Source organism: Arachis stenosperma, chromosome 3 (assembly GCF_014773155.1).
Source record: "Arachis stenosperma cultivar V10309 chromosome 3, arast.V10309.gnm1.PFL2, whole genome shotgun sequence".
NCBI lineage: Eukaryota > Viridiplantae > Streptophyta > Magnoliopsida > Fabales > Fabaceae > Arachis > Arachis stenosperma.
Window position 1 is genome coordinate 44,954,648 of NC_080379.1, and position 9,060 is coordinate 44,963,707.

At 37.9% G+C, this 9,060-nt stretch overlaps 1 non-coding gene across 1 annotated transcript; it reads left to right on the forward strand.

Annotated features, from left to right (window-relative positions):
- Positions 1-2,752: 2,752 nt before the first annotated feature.
- On the forward strand, positions 2,753-2,860 carry LOC130970972 (small nucleolar RNA R71). The gene has a single exon (XR_009082213.1). It is a non-coding gene; the product is annotated as a small nucleolar RNA R71 (small nucleolar RNA).
- Positions 2,861-9,060: the final 6,200 nt, after the last annotated feature.

Genomic DNA, 9,060 nt, shown 5'->3' on the forward strand with positions numbered 1-9,060 from the left:
GGATATTCACTCTTTTTGAGTTTGAAAGGGACCTCGGGGATCACCTTCTTCATGGCCACAACTTCATAGAAGTGGTTTTAATGCACCCTTGAGATGAATCTCTCCATCTCCCATGACTCGGAGGTGGAAGCTTTTGCCTTCCCTTTCCTCTTTCTAGAGGTTTCTCCGGCCTTAGATGCCATAAATGGTTATGGAAAAACAAAAGCAATGCTTTTACCACACCAAACTTAGAAGGTTTGCTCGTCCTCGAGCAAAGAAGAAAGAATAGAGTAGAAGAAGAAGAAATAGAGGAGATGGAGGTGGCTTTGTGGTTCGGCCAAGGGGGAGAAGTAGTGTGTAGGTTGTGTGAAAATGAAGGAGTGAAGATGGGTTTATATAGGAGTGGAGAGAGGGGTAAGGTTCGGCCATTGTGGGTGGGTTTGGGAGGGAAGGTGGTTTGAATTTGAATGGTGAGGTAAGTGGGGTTTTATGAAGGATGGATGTGAGTGGTGAAGAAAATGGTAGGATTTGATAGGTGAGGGGTTTTGGGGAAGAGGTGTTGAGGTGATTGGTGAATGGGTGAAGAAGAGAGAGAGTGGTGGGGTAGGTGGGGATCCTATGGGGTCCACAGATCCTGAGATGTCAAGGATAATTTATCCCTGCACCAAGTGACGAGCAAAAATGCTCTTTATGCCAATTCTGGCGTTAAACGCCAGGCTGGTGCCCATTTCTGGCGTTTAACGCCATCTTCTTGCCCTTTCCTGGCGTTTAACGCCACTCTGGTGCCCCTTTCTGGCGTTAAACGCCCAGAATAGTGACAGACTGGGCGTTAAACGCCCATTTGCTGCCCTTACTGGCGTTTAAACGCTAGCAAGTTTTTCCTCCAGGGTGTGCTATTTTTCTTTCTGTTTTTCATTCTGTTTTTGCTTTTTCAATTAATTTTGTGACTTCCCATGATCATCAACCTATAGAAAACATAAAATAACAAAGGAAATTAGATAAGTATAACATTGGGTTGCCTCCCAACAAGCGCTTCTTTAATGTCAGTAGCTTGACAGTGGGCTCTCATAGAGCCTCACAGATACTCAGAGCAATGTTGGAACCTCCCAACACCAAACTTAGAGTTTGAATGTGGGAGTTCAACACCAAACTTAGAAGTTGGTTGTGGCCTCCCAACACCAAACTTAGAGTTTGACTGTGGGGGCTCTGTTTGACTCTGTTTTGAGAGAAGCTCTTCATGCTTCCTCTCCATGGTAACAGAGGGATATCCTTGAGCTTTAAACACAAAGGATTCTTTATTCACTTGAATGATCAATTCTTCTCTGTTAACATCAATCATAGCCTTTGCTGTGGCTAGGAAGGGTCTGCCAAGGATGATGGATTCATCCATGCACTTCCCAGTCTCTAGGACTATGAAATCAGCATGGATGTAATGGTCTTCAACCTTTACCAGAACATCCTCTACAAGTCCATAAGCTTGTTTTCTTGAATTATCTGCCATCTCTAGTGAGATTCTTGCAGCTTGTACCTCAAAGATCCCTAGCTTCTCCATTACAGAGAGAGGCATGAGGTTTATGCTTGACCCTAGGTCACATAGAGCCTTCTCAAAGGTCATGGTGCCTATGGTACAAGGTATTGAAAACTTCCCAGGATCCTGTCTCTTTTGAGGTAATCTCTGCCTAGTCAAGTCATCCAGTTCTTTGGTGAGCAAAGGAGGTTCGTTCTCCCAAGTCTCATTACCAAATAACTTGTCATTTAGCTTCATGATTGCTCCAAGGTACTTAGCAACTTGCTCTTCAGTGACATCTTCATCCTCTTCAGAGGAAGAATACTCATCAAAGCTCATGAATGGCAGAAGTAAATCCAATGGAATCTCTATGGTCTCATTATGAGCCTCAGATTCCCATGGTTCCTCATTAGGGAACTCATTGGAGGCCAGTGGACGTCCATTGAGGTCTTCCTCAGTGGCGATCACTGCCTCTTCCTCCTCTCCAAGTTCGGCCATGCGGGTCATGTTAATGGCCTTGCATTCTCCTTTTGGATTCTCTTCTGTATTGCTTGGAAGAGTACTAGGAGGGAGTTCAGTAATTTTCTTGCTCAGCTGTCCCACTTGTGCCTCCAAATTCCTAATGGAGGACCTTGTTTCAGTCATAAAACTTTGAGTGGTTTTGATTAGATCAGAGACCATGGTTGCTAAGTCAGAGTGGCTCTGCTTAGAATTCTCTGTCTGTTGCTGAGAAGATGATGGAAAAGGCTTGCCATTGCTAAACCTATTTTTTCCACCATTATTGTTGTTGAAACCTTGTTGAGGTCTCTGTATATCCTTCCATGAGAGATTTGGATGATTTCTCCATGAAGAATTATCGGTGTTTCTATAGGGTTCTCCCATGTAATTCACCTCTTCCATTAAAGGATTCTCAGGATCATAAGCTTCTTCTTCAGATGAAGCGTCCTTAGTACTGCCTGGTGCAGCTTGCATTCCAGACAGATTTTGAGAAATCATATTGACCTGCTGAGTCAATATTTTATTCTGAGCCAATATGGCATTCAGAGTATCAATCTCAAGAACTCCTTTCTTCTAATTCGTCCCATTGTTCACAAGATTCCTTTCAGAAGTGTACATGAATTGGTTATTTGCAACCATTTCAATCAGTTCTTGAGCTTCTGCAGGCGTCTTCTTCAGATGAAAAGATCCTCCAACAGAGCTATCCAATGACATCTTGGACAGTTCAGACAGACCATCATAGAAGATACCTATGATGCTCCATTCAGAAAGCATATCAGAGGGACACTTTCTGATCAATTGTTTGTATCGTTCCCAAGCTTCATAGAGGGATTCACCCTCCTTCTGTCTGAAGGTTTGGACTTCCACTCTAAGCTTACTCAATTTTTGAGGTGGAAAGAACTTTGCCAAGAAGGCATTGACTAGCTTTTCCCAAGAGTTCAGGCTTTCTTTAGGTTGTGAGTCCAACCATATCCTAGCTCTGTCTCTTACAGCAAAAGGGAATAGCATAAGTCTGTAGACTTCAGGGTCAACCCCATTGGTCTTGACAGTGTCACAGATTTACAAGAATTTAGCTAAAAACTGATGAGGATCTTCCAATGGAAGTCCATAGAACTTGCAATTTTGTTGCATTAGAGAAACTAATTGAGGCTTAAGCTCAAAGTTGTTTGCTCCAATGGCAGGGATAGAGATGCTTCTCCCATAGAAGTCGGGAGTAGGTGCAGTAAAGTCACCCAGCACCTTTCTTGCATTGTTGGTATTGTTGTTGTTTTCGGCTGCCATGTCTTCTTCTTGTTTGAAGATTTCTGTTAGGTCCTCCACAGGGAGTTGTGCCTTAGCTTCTCTTAGCTTTCGCTTCAAGGTTCTTTCAGGTTTAGGATCAGCCTCAACAAGAATGCTTTTGTCTTTGCTCCTGCTCATATTAAAGAGAAGAGAACAAGAAAATATGGAATCCTCTATGTCACGGTATAGAGATTCCTTGAGGTGTCAGAGGAAAAAAAGAATAGAAGGAGAGGTAGAAGAATTCGAACTTATCAAGAGAGATGGAGTTCGAATTATGCATTGAGGAGGAGTGTTAGTCCATAAATAGAAGGATGTGAGAAGAGGGGAAGAAATTTTCGAAAATAAATTAAAAAGATTTTAAAAAACATTTTGAAAAAAATACTAATTGATTTTCGAAAACTAAGAGTGGAAAAGAAATCAAGTGAATTTTGAAAAAGATTTTGAAATTAGAAATTAAAAAGATATGATTGAAAACTATTTTGAAAAAGATGTGATTAATAAGATATGATTGAAAAGTTATGGTTTTAAAAAGACATGATTGAGAAGATATGATTTGAAAAACAATTTAAAAAGATTTGATTTTGAAAATTAATGACTTGGCTAACAAGAAAAGATATGATTCAAACATTAAACCTTTCTCAACAGAAAAGGCAACATACTTGAAATGTTAGATCAAATCATTAATTGTTAGCAAGTATTTTTAAAAATGGAAAGAAAGTGATTTTGAAAATATATGATTGAAAAGATATGATTTGAAAAAGATTTGATTTTGAAAAATTATGAAAACTTGAAAAAAATTTGAATTAAAAACAAAATCTTCCCTCTTGTGCCATCCTGACGTTAAACGCCCAGAATGGTATACATTCTGGCGTTTAACGCCCAAAATGCTACCCTTTTGGGCGTTAAACGCCCAGCCAGGTACCCTGGCTGGCGTTTAAACGCCAGTTTTCCTTCTTCACTGGGTGTTTTGAACGTCCAGCTTTTTCTGTGTAATTCCTCTGCTGTATGTTCTGAATCTTCAATTCTCTATATTATTGACTTGAAAAGACACAAATTAAAAATTTTTTTTTGGATTTTTAATAATGAGGAATAATCACAATGCAACTAAAATCAAATAACAATGCATGCAAGACACCAAACTTAGCAGTTTGTATACTATTGACACTAACAAAATGAGAATGCATATGAGAAACAACAAAACACTGAAGTCAAGAGAATTTAAAGATCAGAATAATGAAATCATCAAGAACAACTTGAAGATTAATGAAGACACATGAATGAATTCGAAAAATGCAAGAAGAATAGAAACATGCAATTGACACCATACTTAAAATGAGACACTAGACTCAACAAGAAACATACAATATTTTTTGTTTTTATGATTTTGTAATTTTTTTTTGGATTTTTCGAAAATTAAGTGGGAAAGAAAATAAAGATATCAAAATTCTTAATGAGAATTTCAGGAATCATGCAATGTTAGTCTAAAGCTTCAGTCTAAAGGAATTAGACATGGCTAGCCAAGCTTCAGTAGGACATTGCATTTAAGAGCTAAATTGATGAGAATCAATCAGCTTTGGTGATGATGAAAACATCACCTTGAAACCCTAGAATTCATTCTTAAGAACTCTGAAAAAAATACCTAAGCTAAGCAACAAGATGAACCGTCAGTTGTCCAAACTCAAACAATCCCCGGCAACGGCGCCAAAAACTTGGTGTTGTTACCGGATCAAAACTTGGCACTGTTATTGCAGGGAACAAATGCGAAACCGTAGTTAGGACATTTAATTCCCCGGCAACGGCGCCAAAAACTTGGTGCACGAAATTGTGATCATCAATGGCGCCATCAACATGGTACGCACAATTGTAATCTCAACTCTTTATCACAACTTCACACAACTAACCAGCAAGTGCACTAGGTCGTCCAAGTAATAAACCTTACGCGAGTAAGGGTCGATCCCACGGAGATTGTTGGTATGAAGCAAGCTATGGTCACCTTGTAAATCTCAGTCAGGCAGATTCAAATGGTTATGAATGATATATGAATAAAGCATAAAATAAAGATAGAGATACTTATGTAATTCATTGGTGAGAATTTCAGATAAGCATATGGAGATGCTTTGTCCCTTCCATCTCTCTGCTTTCCTACTGTCTTCATCCAATCCTTCTTATTCCTTTCCATGGCAAGCTGTATGTTGGGCATCATCGTTGTCAGTGGCTACAGTCCCGTCCTCTCAGTGAAAATGTTCAACGCGCTCTGTCACAGCACGGCTAATCATCTGTCGGTTCTCAATTAGGTTGGAATAGAATCCAATGATTCTTTTGCGTCTGTCACTAATGCCCAGCCTTCAGGAGTTTCAAGCTCGTCACAGTCATTCAATCTTTGAATCCTACTCAGAATACCATAGACAAGGTTTAGACCTTCTGGATTCTCTTGAATGCCGCCATCAATTCTAGCTTATACCACGAAGATTCCGATTAAGGGATCCAAGAGATATCCACTCAATCTAAGGTAAAACGGAGGTGGTTATCAGGCACACGTTCATAGGTGAGAATGATGATGAGTGTCACGGATCATCACCTTCATCAAGTTGAAGAACAAGTGATATCTTGGAACAAGAATAAGCCGAATTGAATAGAAGAACAATAGTAATTGCATTAATACTCGAGGTACAGCAGAGCTCCACACCTTAATCTATGGTGTGTAGAAACTCCACCGTTGAAAATACATAAGAACAAGGTCTAGGCATGGCCAAATGGCCAGCCTCCCAAAGAGGGTTCAATCATAAAAATATGATCAAAAGATTTCTAAGATTGAATGATATGGAATACAATAACAAAAGGTCCTATTTGTAGAGAACTAGTAGCCTAGGGTTTACAGAAATGAGTAAATGACATAAAAATCCACTTCCGGGCCCACTTGGTGTGTGCTTGGGCTGAGCATTGAAGCTTTCATGTGTAGAGACTTTTCTTGGAGTTAAATGCCAGCTTTGGTGCCAGTTTGGGCGTTTAACTCCCATTCTTGTGCCAGTTCCGGCATTTAACGCTGGACAGTTTTGAGCTAATTTGGAACGCCAGTTTGGGCCATCAAATCTCAGACAAAATATGGACTATTATGCATTGCTGGAAAGCCCAGGATGTCTACTTTTCAACACAATTGAGAGAGCACCAATTGGGCTTCTGTAGCTCCAAAAAATCCACTTCGAGTGCAGGGAGGTCAGAATCCAACAGCATCTACAGTCCTTTTCAGCCTCTGAATCAGATTTTTGCTCAGGTCCCTCAATTTCAGCCAAAAAATACCTGAAATCACAGAAAAATACACAAACTCATAATAAAGTCCAGAAAAGTGAATTTTGACTAAAAACTAATAAAAATACAATAAAAACTAACTAAAACATACTAAAAACATACTAAAAACAATGCCATAAAGCGTACAAATTATCCGCTTATCAGTTACACATTCTAACCACTATTTTTGTTCATTGTGTGGTATGTTCCTTCTATGATTGTAATCTTGGTTCTGTTTGATTCTTTATTTCTGATGTTTGGTGTTTTAAATGCATTTAGTATGATTGAGGCCATTATTTCAATTAAAGCTTACTCACCCATATAGCCAAACCCTTACATCTACCATTGTTAGCCAATATTGAGCTTTTTAATCCCCTTTGTTCTAATTGTAATCACATCAAAACCCTAAGCGTAAAACCATGGAATGACCTTGAACTGTATCTTTGATTAGCTTAGGTTGAGGTGTGTGAATCATTTAAGTGTGGGGGAATGTTCGAAAGGCATTAGTAGAGACATAAAAGTATTTTGGGTATTCATTGAAAATTTGGAAAATGGGTGCATATTCATGTATCAATTTGCTTTAACCATATGCATTTGTCATAGAAAAAAGAAAAAGAAATAGAAAAGAAAAAAATAAAATGAAAAAATAATAAGATGGGACAAAAGTTATCCCAAAGAAAAAGAAAAAATGAATAAAAAATGCATATGTAGATTTGGATGAAAAAAATACATGAATGTGTACAAAAAGTGTGATTATGGGAAGTTAGGTTGCATATATTAGTGATTTGGTTGATATAGGTTGAGTGATATACTTGAGCTAATCAAATATCCAATTCCTTAGTCCACTTGACCATATTAATCTTACCTTCACCCTAACCTCATTTCAACCTTAAGAAGTCCTCATGATAATTTTATACATGCATCAAATAATTGTTGATTGTTAGATGAATAGCAAATTCTTGAAAGCATGATTAGAGGAAACTTGAGTGAATTGACCCTAAACACCGAGCGATTAGAGTGCATACACTCCTAGTGAGGGTTCAATTACTCAATTCTATGTTTTCACACCTCGTATCATGTATATTCTTGCAAGTTACTTCATTTTGGAACTTGAATCAATTCTTTAGATTTTGATTGCCTTGAGCTACTTCTTTTCTTAGCCCTATATGTCTATACTCTTGCTTGGAAATTTGATTGTTTTTTTTTCACCAATTTCATAGGATACTATAGTATAGATAGATATAGATAGTATATAGTATACTTGCATGCATAGATAGTTGCATTTAATAAATTGTTTACCCTTTGATCATTCTCCTTGTTTGTGTTTAGCATGAGGACATGCTATTGTTTAAGTGTGGGAGAATTGATGAGTCCATATTTGACGATATATTTTGGCTTGATTTGAATAGATTTCATCATATAAACTCACACTTATTCACTAAAATAGCATACTTTTATGTTTGATCCCTAAATTGAACCTAAACGTGTAAACATGCATTTTTGTGCTTAAATTGAGCAATTTAATTCCACTTTTATTCCATTCGATGTCGTGATATGTTTGTTGAGTGATTTCAGATCCTAGAGGCAAGAATGGTTTGGTAGAAGTGGAAGAGAAGCATGTAAGTGGGAGAAAACATGAATAAAACAAAGGAGAAAAGCATTTCAGAGTGTGCCCACACACACTTTCTGTGCCTACGCACAAAGGTCAAAATCAGCACCTGTACCCACATACAGCTCTGTGCGTATGCACAGAATGAAAATCAACAAGTGTGCCCATGCACAACTTCTGTGCGTACGCACAGGAGAAAAATCAGCAAGTGTGCGTACGCATAGGTCCCTGCACGTAGATTCATTAATGAAGCACGTGGCTCGCGATTTTGGGGGCATCTTGGCCCAATTTTGAATGTGCTGAAGCCAAATTGAAGTGATATATCAAGGGAAAATGAAGCTATATGAAGGCATTAGGACTTAGACATAGTTTTACATAGTAGGATTTGGAGTAATGTAGAGTAAAAAATTCTCTCTTAGGATTTTACTTAATTTCCATTGTAGCATTTTATACTTTCAAATTTTTACTTGGGTTGATCAACTCTTTTGTAAGTACTCTTTAATTACATTATTTTTACTTTTATTGTCTTATGGTTCAAGTTACTTTGTTAATATTTCTAATTTTAGTTTCTTGAAGTTTTGATTGATGAGGTTAGTGTTTTATGATTTGTAGTTGCTTGTTTGGATGTTTATTGTTGATATTGTGAATAATTGGTTATAGTTTTCTATTTTCCTTTGAAATTTCTTATGTTTTGGTTATATGCCCACCAAGTGTTTGTGAAAATGCTGCTTGGTAATTTTGAGTAGATTTTTCACTCCTTGGCTTGAGATTTGAGTTCCTAGGATACTAGAGTCATAATGTCCGACATTTAGTGGCAATTCTTGGGTAGTTAGTTGACTCTTGTTTTCATTGACGCTAGCTTTTTACTAATTAATTTGGTAAGTTAGCTAGGACTTATGGA